We start from the raw sequence: 24,435 nt of genomic DNA, 5'->3' as shown, positions 1-24,435 counted from the left end.
TCAGCTCCTTGCCAGGTGGGCCTTCCAACATGGCCGCTTCTTCAAAGTTATCTAGGCAGGTGGTCTTTAGGGTGACTCTGCCAGCAAGACACAGTCTTCTAAATGTAACATAGACATAGGGATGATACCCCTTCACCTTGGCCATTTTCTTCTAAATAGAAGCAAGTGACAAGTTTTGCCCACACTCAAGGGAAGGCAATTGTATAAGGCCATGAACACTAGGAGATGGAGATTATAGGTCCCCCCATAGAGTCTGCTCACCTTATTCCTTAACCTGTCTGTATCAACTGAGATTAGGGAAAGCTGCATATAATGAAAAAAAACAAGTTAACAGTGACTGAAACAAAACTTTATTTCTCTCTCATGCAAAAAAAGAAGAAAATAGATCTAGAGGAAGGCACATCGTGATTGGTATGGTAGCTCCACCTGTTCATCTGGGGCCTATTTGCTCACTTTTTTCTACACAGTTCTTAGTCTGTCTTCCACTTATAACTTCTGGCCTTAAAGTCCCCTCATGGTCCAATATGGTTGTTAATACTTATAGCCACCAACAGAAAGGAGACAAAGTATTCAGAAAAAATTCTCAACCCAGCTGAAGCAGCTTGTGCAGACTTCTTGGATATCCCACAGAACAGTCCATCAGTTTGGGTCAAATATTACATACAGCTTAGTTATACATAGCTGAGAGGGAGGCTGAGAAATGTAGTTTTTAACTGGAGCTATTGTTGTCCCAAATAAAATCATGGTTCTTTTACTAAGGAAGGAAAGAATAGCTATCTCAAGAAGAATAGAATAGGAAAACAGCAAGTTACTGCCACGCTGGCATTGAGAGCTGTTTACAATCTTGCCCTGACGGAATGTTGATCCTCACTACCTAATAATGATCTCCTATGGAAACATGTACCTGGCCCTGCCTCCAGCCACTCATAGGCAGAGAAAATATGTTGACCCCTCCCTATGCTGGTCCAGGCGTCTTCACCGTGAAAAGTTTCATGTGTTGATTTTCCTATTCTTGCCACAGTTCCTGCATTGGTAACATGTACAGTGAATCACTCAGCGGTACTTGGGCTGTGCCTTATTTTAACTAATTCTACCCTTCATATCCACCCCTTAGATCGCAAAACTCTTGGGTCCGAGTCCTGGCCCAGTGGCACCTGCCTTCTGCTTGGTGATTTATTGCCTTTTCTGGAATCCCCATTACTGTGCACTGGTTCCATTTCAGGACACAGATCCCTCTTTTTGTGTCTTTGATGTTAGGTCTTTGTGTGGGCAGGTAGTGGTCTCTGTCCCTATGCTCCTGGTTACCACGCTGTTTTGTCACCTACAATTGGGACTGACACCAGTGCCTGCCGTGTCTCATTGTCTGGGCCTATCTCACACTTTTATCTACTCACAGGCTCAGTCTGCCACTCATAGCAATTATCCAGGCCAAGACAGAGATAGAAGAGCTGGTAGTCCTAGTCTAGGTGCATAATAGGTACTTGGTGAATATTTGAACTGGGTTTAATGAACAATATATTTTAGGAGAAGGTTCTTTGATCTTACCGGCATCAATCTTCCTCACATGCTTAGGTTATCTTCTTTTCTTCTCAGTGAATATTCCAGAACAAGCCTAAGACCATTTAGGTTTCAGGCCATGGTCTTGAGACCTAACTTTCTCAATGCCAAAAATAATTTGGGTGGGAATCTCAATCAGTGATGCAATATTTGGGGGTATTTTTAGGGCTTTGAGCCCCCAGGGACATGGCTGCCAAGGTTGAGATCATCATGAGGAAGGGAAAGAAATCAGAATTCTGCTGGGCTGCCTGGGGCTTCTGCTGCCACCTTATTTGCTGTTGTTGCCTAAAATCTCCTTCCTTCTTACACTTCCACCACTGTTGCTGGAGATCCTACAAATGTTTTACTCCCCTTGAATTACACTTCTTTGTTAGATGATTGCCTTAGTCTAACCCATACTCCAAGCTCATCTTTGCCCTAATGTCTCACCTGTGTTGACCCATAAGTTCCTAGTATGAAGTTGCAAGTATAATGGCCAATATTCTCATCCTCTCCACTCGAAATAGTTAGACATCCCACTTTCAGTTTTCATTCACACTAGTAATATTTATGAAACCTTTCTTTGTGTAAGACATTGTTCTTGGTGTTTGGAATACAAGGCTCAACAAAATTTGTCCTTAATCTCATCATTTATAATCTAGAGAGAGACACAGACAATGAACAAGTAAATGAATGAAAAAATAGGGGGATCTCGTCAAGATGGCGCCGTGAGCAGATGTTGAACTTTCCTCCTCCCATGAACAACTAGGTTACAACAATTTCAGGAAGAATCACCCGGGGTTGAAAGCTGAAAACTGGATAAAAAGAACCCCCACGACAAGGGACAGTCCTGATGAAGGCAGAAGAGGTAGTAACTCCAGCCAGAGAGGAAAAAAGCCACCTTTGGGAGCAGCGGAGCTTCTCAGCTGGCCAGGCGGGGGCTACCCTAAGGTATGAGCCCTCCCTGGAGGAGTGAGGTCCGGAGCAGGGGCAATACTGCTATAACCATCCTTCGGACTCAGCCCAACTGAGACGAGGGTCTTACTGTCTGGCTTTGCTGACTAATAACTGCAGCGAGGACACCCCCAAAAAAGCTATCAGCCGAGAGCTGAAAAGATCTGGGTCTTAAAGGGCCCACGCACAAGCTCACTCATTGCAGCAACCTAAAATCACCAGAGAGAAGGCTGAGTGTCCTTTGGTGAAACGAGACTCACCTGGTGGGCTCTGGGGGCATCTTGGTGAGAGGAGGGTCCTCTCCGGAGTCTGAGACGTTGGTGGGGGCCATTGTTCTGAGCTGGTCCAGGCGTGCTGATGCGGACACCGGTGGGAGCCATTGAAGTGCATTCCTTGGGCTGTTAGCCCAGGGGTCTGCCACACCCACTAGAGCACAGATTTAATCCAGTTCAGCCAGGGCAGGCAACCCGCCCTAGGGACTGGCCCCACCTAACAGCAAGCCCTCAGTCTACTTTTCAGCCTGCATTGACTGAGTGCCTTGATCCTCTACAGGCAGCCAAGGGTGTCTGCCTCTGTGGGGCAGGGCCTGTGTGAGGACCAGATGAACTGTGGGTGGTATTGGGGGAGAAGAGGGGGCGTCTGCAGTGTGGCGGTGGGGTACACTCCACGGGGTTGAGAAGTGTGCATGGACCAGGACTGTGTTGACAGTGTATGTGGTCTGGTGGAGGGTGAGGCTTATCAGTGGCAGAAGACTTGTGCTTCACAAATAGCCATAAAAAGGATCAGCCCCACCTTCCAAAACCTGAAACAATTGAGTGCCCCCATGCCAAGGGCTAGCCCCACTCAGCTGCACTCCTAAGAGAACTGACAACAGCCTTGTTGGCCTCAGGCCTATCACAACTGTAGCCCCTGAGCCTAGCAACCAGCTACACTGGGTACCAACCCAATTAAGAGGACACTTGCAATAAGAGTGTGCTAATAGACTTTGTAGCCAACAGTGCTGAGGCCCCCCCAGGCCAGATTTACAAACAGCTGGCCAGGGAAGGAAAGATCAGACTCCCCGGGTACCTGCAGTGGGAGCAACCCTGCCACAGCAGAAGAACACAAGTAGCCCACAAAGGGGTCACTCCTAGTTCTCATGGACTGGTGACGAGAGGGAAGCACACTGCTGGGCCTCAGAAGGCATCTCATACATAAGGCCACTTCTCCAAGATCAGGAGACATAGCCAACTCACCTAGCACAAAGAAAATAACACAGAGAAGGAGGCATAATGAGGAGCCAAAGGAATACTTTCCAAGCAAGGGAACTGTACAAAACCCCAGAAAAAGAACTAAGTGAAACAGAAACTAGCGACCTACTGGACAAAGAATTCAAACAAAATATAATGAGGATGCTCACAGATATGCGGAGAAGAATGGATGAACACAGTGAGCACATCAGCAAAGAACTGGAAGATATAAAAAAAAATCAGAAATGAAGAATACAATACTCGAAATGAGAAATTCACTAGAGGGACTCAATAGCAGAGTAGAGGAAGCAGAAGAATGGATCAGCGAGCTAGACGAAAGACTAGAGGAAATCACCAAAGCAGAACAGAAAAGAGAAAAAAGAATTAGACAGAATGAGAACAGTGTAAGGGAACTCTGGGACAATATCAAGCGTGCTAGCATTTGGATTATAGGGATCCCAGAAGGAGAAGAGAGAGACAAAGGGGCAGAAAATTTATTTGTCAAAATAATAGAGGAAAATTTTCCTCACCTGAGGAAGGAAACAAACATCCAAGTTCAGGAAGCATGGAGAGCTCCAAACAAGAGAAGCCCAAAGAGGCCCACACCAAGACATATTATAACCAAAATGTCTAAAATTAAAGACAAAGAGAGAATCCTAAAAGCAGCAAGAGAAAGGCCACAAGTGACATATAAAGGGAAGCCCATCAGGCTGTCAGCGGACTTCTCAGCCGAGACCCCACAGGCGAGAAGAAAATGGCACGACATATTTAAAGTGCTAAAAGGAAAAAACCTACAACCAAGAATACTCTATCCATTAAGATTGTCATTCAGAATGCAAGGAGGATAAAGAGCTTCCCAGACAAGCAAAAATTAAAGGAGTTTATCACCAATAAACCAGTTCTGCAAGAAATGCTGAAGGGACTTATTTAAGTGGGAAAGCAATGACCACAAATAGAGATAAAAAAAAGTATTAAAGGAACCCCAAAACAACAACAGCAAAAAACAGGCAATAAAATCACTTGCAAGGTAAAAGTATAGTAAAGGCAGCAGATCAACTACCTGTGAAGATAATATGAAGGTTAAAAGACAAATGTACTAAAATCACCTATTTCAATGATAAGAGGGTAATGGATAGACACACACTAAACAAAAGACTATATATGATGTGAAAAACATAGAATGTGGGAGGAGGGGAGTGAAAAAGTAGAGCTTTTAGAAAGAGGTCAAGCTAAAGAGTCTATCTACTCAATACAGACTGTTATATGCATAGTATATTAAATACGATCCTCATGGTAACCACAAACCAGAAACCTATAACAAGCAGGAAAAAAAATAAGACAAAAGAAATCAAACATATTACTAAAGATAGCCCTCAAACCACAAGGTAAGAAAGCAAGAGAAAAAGAAAGGAACTGAGAAGAACTACTGAAACACCCAGAAAAAAGAAAAAGTGACAAAATGGCAATAAATACATATATATCAATAGCTACTTTAAATGTCAATGGACTAAATGCTCCAATCAAATGCCATAGGGTGGGCAACTGGATAAAAAAACAAGATCCATGTATATGCTGCATACAAGAGACACACTTCAGACCTACAGACACTCACAAACTGAAAGTGAAAGGATGGAAAAAGATATTCCATGCAAATGGCAAAGAAAAGAAAGCACAGGTAGCAATACTAATATCAGACAAAATAGACTTTAAATCAAAAACTGTAATAAGAGACAAAGACGGGCACTACATAATGATAAAGGGAACAATCCAACAAGAAAATATAACACTTGTAAATATCTACGCACCCAACATAGGAGCACCTAAATATATAAAGCAATTATTAACAGACATAAGAGGAGAAATAGACAGTAACACAATAATAGTAGGGGACTTTAACACTCCACTTACACCAATGGATAGATCACCCAAACAGAAGATCAATAAGGAAACACTGGCCTTAAAGGACACATTAGACCAGATGGACTTAGTAGATATATGCAGAACATTCCATCCAAAAACCACAGAATACACATCCTTTTCACATGCCCATGCAACATTCTCCATGAGTGATCACATATTAGGCCACAAAACAAGTGTCAATAAATTTAAGAAGATCGAAATAATACCATGCATCTTTTCTGACCACAAAGGTATGAAACTGGAAATCAACTACAGAAAGAAAACCAGAAAAGCCACAAAAATGTGGAGATTGAACAAAATTCTACTGAACAATGATTGGGTCAATGAAGAAATCAAAGAAGAAATCAGAAATTTCCTGGAGACGAAAATGAAAACACGACATACCAAAATCTGCGAGATACAGCAAAAGTGGTTCTATGAGGGAAGTTTATAGCAATTCAGGCCTACTTCAACAAAGAAGAAAAATCTCAAATAGACAATCTAAAAGCACACCTAAAGAAACTGGAAAAACAACAACAAACAAAGCCCAAAATCAGCAGAAGGAAGGAAATAATAAAAATCAGAGCAGAAATAAACGACATAGAGACTAAAAAATAATATAAAAAATTAATGAAACCAAGCGCTGGTTCTTCGAAAAGATAAACAAAATTGACAAACCCTTAGATAGACTCACCAAGAAAAAAAGAGAGAAGGCTCAAATAAGTAAAATCAGAAATGAAAGAGGAGAGATTACAACAGACACCTCAGAAATACAAAAGATAATAAGAGAATACTATGAAAAGCTATACGCCAACAAATTGGATAATCTAGAAGAAATAGATAAATTCTTAGAAACACACAACCTTCCAAAACTGGACCAAGAAGATGTAGAAAATTTGAATAGACCGATCACCAGTAAGGAGATTGAAACAGCAATCAAAAACCTCCCAAAAAATAAAAGTCCAGGACCGGATGGCTTCCCTGGTGAATTCTACCAAACATTCAAAGAAGACTTAATACCTATCCTTCTCAAACTCTTCCAAAAAATTGAAGAGGAGGGGAGACTTCCTAACTCCTTCTACGAAGCAAACATTATCCTGATACCAAAAGCAGACAAGGACAACACAAAAAAAGAAAATTACAGGCCAATATCACTGATGACCATCGATGCAAAAATCCTCAACAAAATACTAGCAAATCGAATACAACAATATATTAAAAAGATCATACATCATGATCAAGTGGGTTTCATTCTGGGGATGCAGGGATGGTTCAACATCCACAAATCCATCAACGTGATACACCACATTAACAAAATGAAGAATAAAAATCACATGATCATCTCAATAGATGCATAGAAAGCATTTGACAAGATACAGCATCCATTTACGATAAAAACTCTAAATAAAATGGGTATAGAAGGAAAATAACTCAACGTAATAAAGGCCATATATGACAAACCCACAGCAAATATCATCATTCTCAATGGAGAAAAACTGAAAGCTATCCCTTTAAGAACAGGAACCAGACAAGGATGCCCAGTGTCACCACTCTTATTTAACATAGTATTGGAAGTCCTAGCCAGAACAATCAGGTAAGAAAAAGAAATAAAAGGGATCCACATTGGAAAAGAAGTGAAACTGTCACTCTTTACAGATGACATGATTTTATATAGAAAACTCTAAAGAGTCCACTAAAAACCTTTTAGAAATAATAAAGGAATACAGTCAAGTTGCGGGATACAAAATCAATGTACAGAAATCCGTTGCGTTTCTATACACTAACAGCAAAGTAGCAGAAAGAGAAATTAAGAATACAATCCCATTTTCAACTGCAGCAAAAAGAATGAAATACCTAGGAATATACTTAACCAAAGAGGTGAAAGATCTGTACACCAAAAACTATAAAACATTGTCGAAAGAAATTGAAGAAGACACAAAGAAATGGAAAGATATTCTGTGCTCTTGGATTGGAAGAATTAACATCGTTAAACTGTCCGTACTTCCTAAAGCAATCTATAGATTCAACGCAATCCCTATCAAAGTTCCAACAACATTTTTCATAGAAGTAGAACAAAGAATCCTAAAATTTATATGGAACAACAAAAGACCCTGAATACCCAAAGGATTCCTGAGAAAAAAGAACAAAGTTGGAGGTATCACACTCCCTGATTTCAAATTATACTACAAAGCCATAGTAACCAAAACAGCATGGTACTGGCACAAAAACAGACACACAGATCAATGGAACAAAATTGAGAGCCGAGAAGTAAACCCACACGTTTAAGGACAGCTAATATTCGACAAGGGAGCCAAGAGCATATGATGGCGAAAGGAGAGTCTCTTCAATAAATGGTGTTGGGAAAACTGGACAGCCACATGCAAAAGAATGAAAGTAGACCATTCTCTTACACCATGCACAAAAATCAACTCAAAATGGATTAAAGACTTGAATGTAAGACCAAAACTATGAGACTTCTAGAAGAAAACATAGGCAGTACGTTCTATGACTTTGGTCTGAGCAGCATATTTTCAAGTCCCATGTCTGACCGGGCAAGGGAAACAAAAGAAAAAATGAACAAATGGGACTACATCAAACTAAAAAGCTTCTGCACAGCAAAGGAAACCATCAACAAAACGAAAAGACAACCTAACAATTGGGAGAAGATATTTGCAAACCATATATCAGATAAGGGGTTAATATCCAAAATATACAAAGAACTCATACAGCTCAACAACAAAAAAACCAACAATCCAATTAGAAAATGGGTAAAAGATCTGAACAGAGATTTCTCCAAAGAAGATATACAGATGGCCAACAGGCATATGAAAAGATGCTCAACATCATTACCTATCAGGGAAATGCAAATCAAAACTACAATGAGGTATCACCTGACTCCGGTCAGAATGGCTATAATTAACAAGACAGGAAACAACAAATGTTGGAGAGGGTGTGGAGAGAAGGGAACCCTTGTTCACTGCTGGTGATAGTGCAAACTGGTGCAGCCACTATGGAAAGCAGTATGGAGTATCCTCAGAAAATTAAAGATAGATCTACCATATGATCCAGCTATCCCACTGCTGGGTATTTATCCAAAGAACTTGAAAACACAAAGGCATAAAGATACTTGCACCCCTGTGTTCATTGAGGCATTATACACAATAGCCAAGACATGGAAGCAACCTAGGTGCCCATCAAGGGACGAAAGGTTAAAGAAGATGTGGTATTTATGCACAATGGACTACTCAGCCACAAGAAATGACGAAATCCGACCATTTGTGACAACATGGATAGACCTTGAGGGTATTATGCTGAGTGAAATAAGTCAGAGGGAGAAAGTGAAATACCATATGATCTCACTCACAAGTAGAAGGTAAAAATGACAAAAAAAAACCCCACATAGCATTGGAGATTGGACTGGTGGTTACCTTGGGGGAAGGGAGGAGGGGGGAGGGCAAAAGGGGTGATTAGGCTCACATGTGAGTGGATGGACCATAATTAGTGTTCGGGTGGTGAACATGATGTAATGTATACAGAATTCGAAATATGATGCACATCTGAAAAAAATAAAAATTAAAAATATAAAAAAATTGAAAAAAGAATTAAAACTATCAAAGCAGAAAAAAATGCAAAAAAAAAGAAAAAATAGGAAAACATCAAGCAATAATAAGTGCATTGTAGGGAATTAAAATAAGCTATTGTATTAGTGAGTGACTTAGGTTTAAGTAATTAAGACAGACCTTTGAAGAATTAAAACATATGCTAGAAATTATTCACAATAGCCAATATATGGAAACAGCCTAAATGTTTATCGACAAATGAATAGAGAAGGAAAATGTGGTATATCTACAATGGAATATTACTCAGGCTTAAAAAAGAAGAAAATCTTGCCAATTGTGACAACATGGATGAAACTGGAGGGCATTGTGCTAAGTGCATTAAGCTAGAGAAAAACAAATACTGTATGGTATCACTTATATGTGGAATCTAAAAAAAAAAAATCTAATTCATGGAAACAGAGAGTAGAATGGTGGTTGCCAGGAGATGGGGGTGGTGAAAATAGGGAAAGGTTGCACAAAGGGTACAAACTTTCAGTTATAAGATGAATAAGTTCTGGGGATCTAATGTATTGCATGGTGACCATAGTTAATAAAATTGTATCATATGCTTGAAATTTGCTAAGAGAGTAAATCTTAAGCATTCTCACCAGAAAAAACAAGTACCTTTGTGAGGTGATGGATGTCTTAATTAACTTCATTGTGGGAGTCATTTCATGTATACAAAATCATCATGTTTTACACTTTAAATATATTACAGTTTTGTCAATTATACCTCAATAAAAAACCATAAAATTGAATAAGATAAAAATTTTAAAAAATACGTTGTGGGATCTTTAAAAATGTCTGTCGCTAGAAGAGTGATAACATAATGTTTAACATATCCATGAAATATGTTGCCACTAAAACTAATGAGGATGTACATTTGGGTAAAGAGGAAACTGTATGTGTGTTTGAGTGTGTGTATATGTTTATACAGCAAAATGTTTGTGAAAACTGTCTCTGGATCTTGAGATTAAGGGTCATCTTTAAAAACTCGCTGTCCATGTGTTTTCTGGATTTTTTCTTTTGCAGTGTGTAAGATTTTCTCTTACAGTGAGAAAAGAAAACCAATAGAAATACTTAATAAAACAGAGAAAAAGGAATACAGACAGGCTGCCTCTAAGCATTTCCCTCCTACAGACAGAGGTTGATGACCTTCAGCGTCACATGGAGGAGCTGCTGTTCCTACTAACTCTTTTTTTGGCAACCGGAGTAAGTACCACCTAAAATGAGATTTATTAGGGGTCTGTCTGAACAAGGATGGAGCCATGTGCAGCTTCTAGTCGCAAGGAAATGGAACTTCAGACAAGCTGATGAGAGAAGAAAGAAACAGACCAGTGAAGATGTCTGCTTGTCACTGAGCTATAAATTCTTTCCCCAATTACTTCTCTTCTGCCAGCTGTGCTATGTGACCCGGTGCTTTGCCCAAGAGACCTTCCACGTTCAATGGATTGCGGTGGAGCAACAATTCACTAATGCAGGAGCATTTGTATCTCTAAACAGGAGGCTTATGCGAGTTCAAGAACAATATAAATTCTTATACCATGCTGATTTCTTTTTCATGTATATACATGTATTATAAGCATGCCCAATTGACTAAGCAGTTATTTCTTATGAAGACATAATACTCCATGCTGATTTTGAAAGAGGGAATCAGATAAATTATTATATGGGTAAATTTATCCTATTTTTCCATTTTATTATGCTCCTGGATAATTAACTTTCTGTCTAGAACTGCAGTCAGTATGTACTGAAGTACAATACACCTTGTACTAAGGTGACAATTTATAAGTCTTTCAATAAACGCAGGAATTCATTTCTATGTGCGTTATAATCTACTTACTGCTCAAAGTTGTATCCAAAGCCCTAGACTAAGAATGCCCCTTACAAATCATGTTGTCTAGTACTGTTTCCAGTAATGGCAGGGTAGCTTATCTCAGGAACTTGAGAGTCACAAAAGGCTGGGCAGAAACTGTAGAGGATCTGACCCTTAAAGGAGGAAAACCTCACTGGATGGAATACACTTTAATATGCTTTTTTTCTCCAAGGGAACTCTCTAGTCTTAAAGGCATAGAGCACCTGGAAATAAGCAGAAGGCTGTTGTGTTTTTGACTTGAGATGTAAGAAGACAAAGTTGAAGGCTGCCAGAGGGGCTGGAAATTTACTAGATAAATCCTGGCAAGGAGAAAGCCACAGAAGGAGGAGCTTCAAAATCTGTACATAAAATCCCCTCAAATCTTTGGCTAACCTATAATACACATATACACAGGGGAGACTCTAAGGAGCTCAGCAGAATGCAACAGCTGAGAGGCTGAAAGAGATTTCAATTGCTGCTCTCCATAAGGGAGATAGAGTTTGAAATTTGAGTCTGGCTATGTTGGAGGGCTTAGTAAACTCAAGCTATTCATGGAAATCCTGTAAGTTTCATGCTGCAGGAGTAAAGACTATGCCCCAGATCGAAAGGGTTCACCTTAGGTCAAGCATGAACCATGAGACCCACTCCAAAAAGCATAAAACCAAGCCTTTACAAGTTCAGTGTGATCAGCCAACAATTTAACTGTCTGTTAGAACAAAAATCAACACCATCCAGAGGATAACAGAATCCAGAGTCTCTGCAATGTAGCAACCACAATATCTAGTACACATGAAAAATTAGTAGGTGTGCAAAGAAACAGGAAAATGTGACTCATAGTCAAGAGAAAAATGAGTCAAAGGAAACCAACCCTAAGATGACAAAGATGTTGGAAGTAGCAGACAAGAATTTTACAGCAGGTATTATAAGTATGTTCAAACTGGCAGTTATCAACTTATTGTTTCTCAGCTCCAAGACTACCTTTCTTTGTCCTGCTTTGTGATATGGGAGCCAGAGTCTATAATCATTTCTCTTTTGCCAGCTGGCACAATGTTAAGCTTTGTTAGTAGAAAGTACTGAAGGGTCATGGCAGGATAAAGGGGCTTCTCTTCCTGGTTCTGGTGCGCTTTTAATTTTTTTAAATTCTGGCTCCTGCAGCATGAGGCAGCCAGTAGAACATGTGACACCCAGAGGGTGGCTTTCCAATGAGTTTCAGCAGCACCTCAGCAGGTAGCTTCCACTAGTCTCACCACTGGGCTAGGCATCCCAGCAGGTGATTTTCTGCATGCCATCCCCAGGCTGAAATATATCATGTACTTTCCTGCCTTCCACTGGGCCAAAAGTACACTCTCTGCCGTGATGTATGAATCTCCTTCTTGCAGGTGGAAGTGACTTATACAATGTTTGTTTATGCCTCAGCCCTAGAGGCAGTGGCTGCTCCCTCTATCTGCTTTTATATGTCCCTTAGAGTTCTCTTTATCTCTTAGTGGTTAATCCCCTGGAACTAGTTAATAATTGTCTATATCACATTTTTCCTATTCAAATTATTAGTGTGTTTTCTACCACCTGACTGAACTCCGAACTACAAAATATGTTCAAAATGAACACAAAAGCATCAAAAACATGTTGAAATGAGTAGGAAATCTCAGTAGAGATTCTAAAGTTAGAAAAATAAGCTAGCTGAAATATAAAATAAATGTAATAAAAAGAAATTATATAAAATGTTTAAAATAAAAATTCATGGCATAGATATAACAGCAGATTGAACTTGACAAAATAACAGGACTGAAATTAAAGATTGGATAATGGCTATGTATTTCTCTGAAGAATTGAAAGAAGAGAGAATGAGAAAATGACTAAAGCTTTAGGGAGCTGTGAAATATTGTCACAAAAATATACGTGTAAGTGCAGTCTCAGAAAGAGAGGAGTAGGAGAAAATGGAACAGAAAAAATATAAGAAATAAAAATAATGGATGAAAAGTTCCCAACTTGGGAAAATATATAAATCTATATATTCAAGAAGTTCACCAAACTCTAAGGAAGATAAGTATAGAATGTCATCCTTGGGCACATTATAGTCAAATTGCTGAAAATCATTGATAGAAAATCTTGAAAGCAGACAAAGAAAAATGATACATAAAGGGTAACAATAATATAAATGGCTGCTGACTTCTTATAAGAACTCAGAGAGACCAGAATACAGGGAACAGTATCTTTAAAATACTGAAAGGAGAAAAAAAAATCAATTCTGAATTCTGTATCCAGTAAAAATATCCTTGAAAAATAAACAAAGGAAAAACAGAAGAATTTTCTCAGGTAAGTGAAAATTAAGAAAATTCCAGCAGATCTGCACTATAAGAAATGCTAAAGGGATTTCTTCAGGCAGAAGAAAGTTACACTGCATGGAAAATCATATCTACAGTTGGGAATGAAGAGTACTAGAAATTTTAAACATGCAGGTAAATATGAGACACTGATTTTTCTCTGAATTTTTGAAAAATATGTAGAATTAAGTAAAGTAAAACAAGACAAAATTTATAATATGTGCAGATATATGAAAAAAATACACAAAGGAGGGAATAGATAGAATGATAATGTTGCAAGAGTCTACATTTTATAAAAAGCACTATTTTAATTCTAAGTAGAATGTGACAAGTTAAAAGTGCGTGGTATAATCTCTAGAGCCAGAATTTAAAAAGAAGAGAGAAGTATACCCACAGCCAGAAGGAATTAAAATGCAATAATACAACTATTCAATTAATCTAAAATAAGGTGGAACAGAAGAGGAGAAGATGGAGGGACAAATAGCAAAATGATAGACTTAAGCACAAACATGTAAATAATTACATTAAATGTAAATGAACTAAGCACTCTAATTAAAAGGCAGAGTTTATCAGACCAGGTGAAAAAAAGTAATATATGACTCCATGGAGTGTACAAGGGATATGCTATCAATATAAAGATACAGTTGCATAGAAAGTAAAAGAATGGAAAAAATATATTCAAAAAATAAATATATGAAAGCTACTGTGGCTATATTAATATTAACAAAGCAGACTTCAAGACAAGGAATATTAACAAAGTGCATTTCATAATGATAAAAAAGGAAAATTATCAAGGAGATCAAATCATATAAAAAATAAAAACAAAGCTTCAAAATACATAAAGCAAAACTGACATGGATAAAAGGAGATATAGACAAATTCAAAATCATAGTCGGGGGATTTACCATCCTTCTCTCTTTAATAATAGGAAGACACAATAATAAAACAGTAAGAATGTAGAATGCATTTAACAATATTAACAACCACCTTGACCAATTGACATTTACAGAACAATTGACAGTTACAGAACAACTGAAGAATACACATCATTTTTGCCACGGCATAACTCGTGGACTCTCTGGACAGGCTGTTGATCAATGAACCCAAGAGCTGAAAGTGTGTAAATACAGGTTGCCTGGAGGAGGTATGAAATTGAATGGGAAAACTGAGCACATCCCAGCTTGGAAGGTAGGACCACGATCCAAATCCAGTGAGACTAATAAATAGCAAGACAGGTCAAGTGCAGAAGAACCTGAGGTGCCAAGCAGGTAGTGGCGCAAGGACTTGGTCTAAGAGTAGCAAGATTTTTTTAAAATGGTGCATGTTTTTTTAAAAAAGCATGCACCTGAACAGAGTAACAATTTCAGAAACATCAACAGTATGAGGACCTTGATGTTGTATCACTTGAGCAAGTGCTGGAGCTCCTTCACTCTTTCAGGCTAAGGACCAGGGTTGAGACTTAGAAAGCTCCTAAAAAGGCATTCACCAATTAGCTGATAATTGAGAGTCACATCTATGAAAATACAGTTAATTCAGGCCTGCTGGGCAATAAAACTAAAACCTGACTAGTGGCCTAGTGCCCTGTGATCTAGTCTGTATCAAGTAAATTAAGACAGCAAAATATAAATATTATCATAAGACCAAAAAGAAACTGCCAGATCTGAAGGTCATCATCATTTTATGAGTGAGATTGGTCAACTACAATTGGAAGCAGTGAGTGCTAACATGGATACTTATATTGTACGTTATTCATTGAAGTTATTAGGTGTTTAAAACTGTAATTCGTCAATTGACAGTTTGTGTCATCTATACCTTCTCAGTCTCGGAGGAATTCTCCAAGGCAGAAACGGTGCAACTGCAGGCATTCAGAAAGATGACTGTGCCCAAGCAATATTGAATAGCCTTAAACACTACCATCAAGGCTTTTACTTATGGTTAAGCACTGTACTCTTATAAATTCTTAAGAAATTAAGCATTCTTGAAGATTTTAGACAGGAAATCAATAGCACCTTAGTGTAAATATGTCTACTCACTCTATTAGTTATCTGTAGATGTGCAACAAAATACCCCAAAACTTAAGTGGCTTAAAACAATGAACCTTTATTATCTCATAGTTTCTGTTGGTCAGGAATCTTGGTGTGTTTTAACTGGGTGTCTCTGGTTCAAGTTCTCTCATGAAGTTACAGTACAGCTATTGGCCAGGGTTGCGGTCACCTCAAGATTTGACTGAAGCTGAAGAATCTACTTCCAAGATCACTTATATAGTTGTTGGCAGGCCTCAGTTCCTCACTGGGTGTTGGCCACTTCCTTGCCACGCGAACTTCTCCTTGGGTTTCTTGAGTGTCCTCATAAATGGCAGATAGCTTCCCCTAGAGTGAGTGATCCAAGTGAGAGCAAGAGAGTATGCATGACAGAGTTCCCTGGATGGAAGTCCCAGGCTTTTTATAACTGAATCTCTGGCATACCATTACTTCTGTTGTGTTCTATTAGAAGAAAATCACTAAGTTCTGCCCGAACTCAAGGGGAGTGGATCACACAAGGATGTGAATACCAGAAGGTGGGGATCACTGGAGGCCGTTTTCGAGGCTGCCCACCACACTCATCATTTTACTCAATAAGAGGCATTAATCTTTAGATGGCAGGTGGTGAGGTGGAAAACGGACACACATTTGTGTTGTAGTTAAAAATGTCACTAGCGCTGATTAAGTGCCACCTCTGAAATAAATCCTATAATATACATCACTATAGAGTCATTACAATTCAAATGTTATTATAAACCTGGAAACACACTGAAATCATGGACATAATAAAATTTGAGCCAAAAACTAACTTGTACAATCTAAATTCTTACCAAAACAGGTGTTCAAATGTTTCAGGATGTATAGAGAGATTATTTTTTAAACTTGCCATGACTATATGTTTATAAACAGGAGCTATAAAAATACTTCTCAGAATATAAACAACTTTAAGCAGAATATTTTTAATACATACATAGCTCACATACCTTATCCTAATATTAAATATTAACAGAGAGAATGCTAATTCTAATTTTTAAAGAAATCAACCTTCTAATCTAGTATCAGATTAATAGGTACTATCTCAGCGTCAGCACCTTAGGCCCTAAATAAAACCACTAAAGTAAATAGTCATGCCCCATTAATTTCACATTCAGTGTCTTGGAATACTTTTAGCAAGGAGTTAGGTTACATAAGTAATGAGACATGCTTAGTTCACAGTAAGCTGAAAAAATTTGGAGTAAATAAAGGGAAGAAGAGAGGACAGCAACAATCAGAAATCAAGCCCAAACAAGTCATCACAAATTCAGTTTCTTTCTAGATTGGTCATGGACACTCCAAGCCTGGGGTGATGAATGAACCAAGGCATGGTGTTAGAAGTATGTATGGACTATTGGCCCTGTCAGTGTCAGATATCAAGTTGGGTCATTCAGTGGGCGAAACTGGTCAGTGAGAAAAGGCAGGGCCCAGCCTTACTTTCCTACAGGCTCAGTAAGGAATCTTTCTCAGACTTATTTGCTGGCTCCTTCTCTGTGGCTTGAATGCTAAATATTGTAATGGTTCAGGGCTGGCTCAAGAGCCTTCTTTCCCTCTTTAGCTATAGCCTCTCCAGAATCAATCTTATAAATTCCATCACTTTAAATATCACTGATACCCTAATGACTTCCAATTAAATCCCCACACCAGACAACTCCCCTACATTTTTGACTTGTGTGTCTAACAGCCTATTCAACATCCCTATTTCTACATCTAGCAGGAGTTGAAATTTAAATGATCAACACAAAACTCTTTTCTAAAAAACATTCAGCTTTATTGAGACATAATTGACATATAAAATTGTAAGATATTTAAAAGGCACATCATAGTGATTTGATATACATATACATTTTGAAAGAATTTCCCCTATCTAGTTAATTAACACATCCATCACCTCATATATTCATCTTTTTTTTTTTGGTGAGAACTTTTAAGTTCTACTCTCTTAGCAAATTTCAATCATACAAATGTTGTCAACTATAGTCACCATGTCTTATATTAGCTCCTTAGACCTTCTTCATCTTATAGCTGTAAATTTGTACCCTTTTACCAACCTCTCCCTATTCCCCCCACCCCCATAAAACTCTTCATTATTCCTTTCCTTAAAATCTGTTTCTTCCCAGGCTTCCCATCTCAGTGAAAGACATCATTCATCAAATTGCTCAAGCCAAAAAACTATGAGTTTTTCTCACCTCTCATATCCAATCTACAAGTAAGTGGTATTAGTTTTATCTCCAGTACACCTTTAGACCTAGGCAAGTGGGGAGACTCCTACCCCAGGCTTTTGCCCCAGCGGACCCCACTAAAAGTATTTACCCAGGAAATTTCCCCCAAATTTCCTGGAACAAGCCTGGGTTGGCAGTGCCATCCTCACAAGGTACTCCAAGCCTAGATTCAGATGCGTATAGTCCCCATTCTCCCTTTCTCTCCTTTGGGATGCTCTCCACTCCTTTAACCCCCTAACACACATAGACTCCATTAGTTGCCCTCAGAAGCTCTGGAACTTGCACCTATGGAACTATCCCAAGGCCCCATGGACAGACTTTGATTCCAGTGGCCACTTCTGATTCCAGTCTGCTGAGCAGATCTCTCACACTGGCCTTAAGTTTGGACCATCAGAATCAAGCAGCAACATTGATTTGGAATGACTCCCACTGGTTGACACAGGACAAGTTCAGGGCTTGAACCGTAGGTTTGTGCACAGGCTCCTGTCATTTGTGTTTTGACCAAGGTACCACCTCTGGTCTATACTACCTGGAAATTCCGGTGGTGGAATCAAGCAAGCATCCTTTACCATTTGTGTCTCCACCACTGGAACCCAGGGTGATCACCCATGCCCTCTGCACGCTCTCTGGCACATGTCAGGCAGGGAATCTTTCAGAGGTGGCTATACTTACTACTTTCTAGGGCCTTCAGGACTACTGTCCTGCAATGCCGACAATTGATGTCTTCTCATGCTTCTGATTAATGTGAGGAATCTGTGCTTTCTTGGGTTGGTCTTCAGTCATGCTGGAAGAGAGATGATCATTTCTTTTATGAATAAGTCTACACTTGACCATATATATATATACGACTTGTCTTTTCACTTTATGTGATGAACTCATTATTAAATTTAATTAAATAGAATATATCAAATTTTCATTTAATTTGTTTTCTGTCCTCTCTAAGAAACACTTGCTTATCCCCAAGCTCATGAAGACATTCTTTTATTTTCCTCCAAAATCTTTATAGTTTTGCCCTTAACATTTAGATCTATAGTCCATTTGGAATTGACTTTCATGTTTAGTGTCAAGTAAGAGTCAAGATTCATATTATTTTTATATAGATATCTAATTAACTTACCCTATTTATTGATCAGAATATCCTTTTCCCATTGTTTTTCAATACCAACTATGTCATAAATCAAGTCACCAAATGTATGTGCAGGTTTGGTTTTGGCTCCTGTAATTCATTTCATTGGGCTATTTTTCTATCTTAGCATCAACACCATATTATCTTAATTACAGTAGCTTTTTAATAAGTCTTGATATATGGAAGTTTAAGTCTTCCAATTTTGGTATGCAACTTCAATGGCTACCATTGGCATTTGATATTTTCATGTAAATTTTAGAATTGGCTTGCTAATTTCTTTAAAACAAGCTTCCGGGAATTTATTATTTTTTTTGAGATTGCATCTAAGGTATATATCAGTTCAGGGAGAATTGCCATCTTAAAAATTTTGGCTCTTCTAATTCATGACAGTGTTATATCTATGCGTTCATAAACAGTATTTGTTTTTCTAATAATGTTTTTTCGTTTTGAATGTAGCAGTCTTGCACATCTTTTGTTAGATTTATTCATAAATAACTGACGTTTTAATGCTCTCTTCAATGGCCTCATTTGATTTTTAATTGTGTGTGATATTATAAAAATGTAATTATTTTTTTACATTGACATTGCATCTAGCAACCTTGCTAACATCATTTATTAAATATAACAGGCTTGGGGCTGGCCCCGTGGCCGAGTGGTTAAGTTCGCGCGCTTCGCGGCAGGTGGCCCAGTGTTTCGTTGGTTTGAATCCTGGGCGCGGACATGGTACCGCTCATCAAACCACGCTGAGGCGGCGTCCCACATATCACACCTAGAAGGACCCACAATGAAGAATATACAACTATGTACTGGGGGGCTTTGGGGAGAAAAAGGAAAAAAAATAAAATCTTTAAAAACTAATATAACAGGCTTATCTTTTGGATTTTCTACTGACAAAATTCTGTCTTCTGAGAACAATCATAGTTTATCTCTTCCTTTCCAATTTTTACAAATTTTAGTTGTTTTAATTTTTGTATAATTTTTTTGCCTATTGCAGCAGTTAGGACCTTTAGTACAGTGATGAATAGAAATGATAATAACAAGCATTTTTGTCTCATTCCTGACCTCAATGGGAAGATTTCAATATTGCATGTTAAAGATGATTTTGCTCTTGGTTTATGTGGATTAAGGATATTCCTTTACGTTCCCGGTTTCCTAAATCATGGATAGGTATTGAATATTATCATGCTTTTTCTGCATCTTTTGAGATTATTTTATCATTTTTCTCCATTATTATTCTAATGAGATCAAATACAGAGATTGCTTTTTGATTGTTAAATTATCCTTACACTGCTGGAACAAACCTAATTTGGGTGTGATGTGTTATCTTTTTATTCCCAAATTTAATTTGTTAATATTTATTTAGAAGTTTTGCATCCATGGTTTTTGAGACACTATTCTATAATTTTTATTTCCTTTTCTGTTATATTGGTGGCATTTCTTCATTTAGCGTTTGGAGGAATTAACTGTTGAAGCCATTGGGCCCAGAAGTTTTTTTTACAGCAAGATATTTTTTTTCTGCTTTGTCTCCGCATATCCCCCCAGCATGTAGTTGTATATTTTAGTTGTGGGTCCTTCTAATTGTGGCATGTGGGACACTGCCTGAACGTGGCCTGACGAGTGGTGCCACGTCCACGCTCAGGATCTGAACCAGGGAAACTTCAGGCCGCCAATGCGGAGTGTTCGAACTTAACCACTCAGCCACAGGGCGAGCTCCTATGGCAAGATTTTTAGTTACTTTGACATCTGTAACAGGTATAGACCTATTCAGATTTTTCCATGTCTTCCTGAGTCAAGTATGGCAAATTTTGTTTTCCAAAAGAATTTTCCATTTAATCTAACTTTTTACTTTTCGGCTTTATGTTCTTTAAAAAATATTCTCAAAAAATCTTCTTAAAATATGTAGGATTTGTTGGGATGGCTCTTGCTTGCAGTGCTTATATTAGAAATTTGTATTTTCTCTTTTTTTCCCCCCTGGGGATTTATCAGTTTTACTAATCTTTTTGAAGGAATAACGTTTGGCTTCAATGATGTTCATTTGTTTCCTATTTCCTTAAATTATTATTTTATCATTTTCTTCTTTCTAATTTCTTTGAGTTTATTTTATAGTTTTCCTTCTGTATTCATGAGATGAATAATTAGATTATGGATGCTTAGCTTTTCTTCTTATCTAACACATTACATGTAAGGGTACAAAATTTCCTCTTAAGGACAGCTTTAGCTGAATCTCATGAATTTTCTATTGTCTATTTTTTCTTAGTTGTCAGTCCATTCTTATATATATATATATATATATATATATTTCTTTCTTTATTTTTATTAAGATTATGATAGATTACAACCTTGTGAGATTTCAGTTGTACGTTATTGTTAGTAATGTTGTGGGTACACCACTTCCCCCTTTGTGCCCTCCCCCCACCCCCCCTTCCCTGGTAACCACCTATCAGTTCTCCATGTCTATATGTTAACTTCCACCTATAAGTGGGGTCATATAAAGTTCGTCTTTCTCTGTCTGGCTTATTTCGCTTAACATAACACCCTCAAGGTCCATCCATGTTGATGCGAATGGAACAATTTTGTCCTTTTTTATGGCTGAGTAGTATTCCATTGTGTATATATACCATATCTTCTTTATCCAGTCGTCAGGTTCTGGGCATTTAGGTTGGTTCCACGTCTTGGCTATTGTAAATAATGCCATTCTTATATTTTTAATGCCTATATATTTTGGGATCGAATGACAGCCTTTGTGTGTAAAAAAATTAGAGACTATATGAGGCTCTTGTAATAGTATATACATCCAGAGAGGATTTACTTTTTCTTCTAGCAGGCTGTTAAATTAATGGCTGACCACTTTATTTCAATCAGGAATTAAGCTAATTTGAAACTGGAATTTTGTCTTAATGAGGGCTCAGATTATTTCCATTTCACTTTTACTCCTGGGGTATGTAGTCCTTTGTGTGTCCCTGCTATAAGCAGCTCCTTACCTTGACAAGCCCCAAACTCCAATGTTTTGTTTCTTCAGCACAGTCAGACTATTGAGAGCTCTGCAAGGCTTGCTAATCTCTAGGCTGCCACTTGAGAACTGGCAAAGTGCTAGAGGAGACAATTAGCACAGAATGTTTGGTTTACTTCTCCTTGCTACGTTAGCATTTGATGTCTTGGCCACACGGTGTCGGTTGCTTTTTTAATGTTCTTTTGCCCTCAAACATACATTTTAAAATATTTTAGGACCGGCTCTGTGGCCGAGTGGTTAAGTTTGCACACTCCACTGAAGCGGCCCAGGGTTCGGATCCCGGGCGCAGACATGTCACCACTCGTCAGGCCACGTTGAGGTGGCGTCCCACATCCTACAACTAGAAGGACCTGCAACTAAGATATACAACTGTGTACAGGGGTGGGTTGGGGAGATAAAGCAGAAGAAAAAAAAAGATTGGCAACAGTTGTTAGTCCAGGTGCCAATCCTTAAAAAAAAAAAAATATTTTATTTACCTTTGTTAGTTGTTCTTATCTTTAAGGTTAGTCTGATATCAGCTGATCCTTCATAGATGAAAGCAGAATTCCCTATCACCTTCTTCTACAGAGCAACCAAAATCTTTTCAAGATCAGATCACTTGTCTAATTAAGACCTTCTGAAGGCTTTTCAGGACACTTAGGATAAAACCTTAACTCCTTATCATAATCAACAAAGCCTGACATGATCTGACCTCTGCTTACCATCCAATCGCATCTAACAATGGCTTCATCTTTTACTATGCTCCTGTTATGATGGCTATCTTTCTATTCTCAAACACACCAAACTCCTGCCTGCCTTGGAATCTTTTTCCTCTTACCTGGAATTCTTCTACCCTAGAAGGTCATACAGATGATACCTTCTTGTTATCCAGGACTCCTCAAATGTCATCTCTTCAAAAAGGCCCTTCCCTGATAACACAGAGTTACTGTATAGCACAGCTTGAGAAGACATTATTCACATTATAGTATTTTCAAATGGCACTGGAATTGGACACTGCATAGCCTGGTGCAGCTTTATGAATCCATTCTGGATCATCCTGTCTAAAATTGCTCCCTACCACTCTTGAGCAGAGAACTGTATCATTATTTGAAATTATGTCATCTATTCATTTACTTTACAGAATGTCTACTTGCATGCTGCCACTCTTATCCCAAGAAGGCAGGGATCTTGTCTTACTGTTCTGATTATTGTCTATATTCACAGAGTGTAGAACAGAAGCTGGAGCATGGTTTGGCACTTCATAGATAGCTGTATAATGAATATGGGTGTTAGGCGTGTCTCCATGCTGATCACAGGTCTTGTCCCCCAGGTCTGTTTTGCTCTGTTTCCATAGGGCTCCAGTGGATCATATTGGCTTCTTGTAGATGCCAGGTGGTTAATAAATATTTATTGAATAAAATTACATAAAGATACAGTAATTAGGATGATATGGTATTCATGCAAGGATAGATAAACAACTCAATGGAATAGAGAGAGACACCAGAAATCGAGCGCAGAAACGCAGACAATTGATTTTGAAAAAATCCCAATGTAACTAAAAAGCAAAATGAATATTTTATCAATTAATGCTACTGGAGAAATAGGAAATTCATAGACAAAAAACGTGACCCCTGAACCCCTAACTTATACAATATATAAAAATTTATTTGAGATGGGTTATAGAGCTAAATGTGAAAGCTAAACTATAAAACTTCTAGAAGAAAACAGAATAGCTTTAAAACTTGGAGTTTACAAAGATTTCTTAAACAGTAAACCAAAACACCAGCCATAAGAGAAAAGATAATAAATTAGACCCCATCAAAATTAAAAATCTGCTTGTCAAAAAACATCGTTAAGAAAATGAAAAGGCAAGTCACAGGCTGGGATAAGATATTCATCATTCATAAATCTCACAAGATTCTTGTATCCAGAATATATAAACAAAAATAAGGATAATCCTATTTTTTAAACACAAGCAAAAAACTTCAAAGTACTTCACAAAATAAAATATCCTCAAAGCTGATAAACATATAAAAAGATGCTCAACATCATTAGTCATCAGGGAAATGCAAATTGAACCTATCATAATATAGCAGCACACACATCCAAATGACTAAAATGTAAATGGCTGACAATACCAAGTGTGTTTCCAAGAATTTGGAGCAAATAGAAAAGCTTTCTCTTTTTTTTAAATAATAGTCCCAAACTGGAAACAATCCTAAATGTTCATCAACAGGAGAATAGATAATGGTGTGCAACCATGTGGAAGAATCTCAAAACATGATGATGAGTGAAAGAAGCTAAAAGAACCCACAGTATACGACTCCTTTTATATGAAGATCAAGAACAAATAAATTGATCTGTAGGATTATTGACTGGGAAGGTGCATAGAGAGTAAGGAAAATGTTCTATATAATTTTTTTAAATTGAGGTTGTGCTTACATGGAAGTACACATAAGAAAAATTCATTGAGCCTTTTACTGCACATAAATTATAATTCATTAACAGACTAAATAAAAAAGAAAATATGCTTTGAATAAAAGAATAAGGAAATTATTTAATACACACAAAAATTTTCAACAAAGGCTGTAATACATTTTTCTTTTACAATCACATTTATCTCAATTGATTTCAAGTACTTATTAATGCTG

This window comes from Equus quagga, chromosome 14 (genome assembly GCF_021613505.1).
Source record: "Equus quagga isolate Etosha38 chromosome 14, UCLA_HA_Equagga_1.0, whole genome shotgun sequence".
Taxonomy (NCBI): Eukaryota; Metazoa; Chordata; class Mammalia; order Perissodactyla; family Equidae; genus Equus; species Equus quagga.
This window is presented reverse-complemented; position numbering follows the sequence as displayed.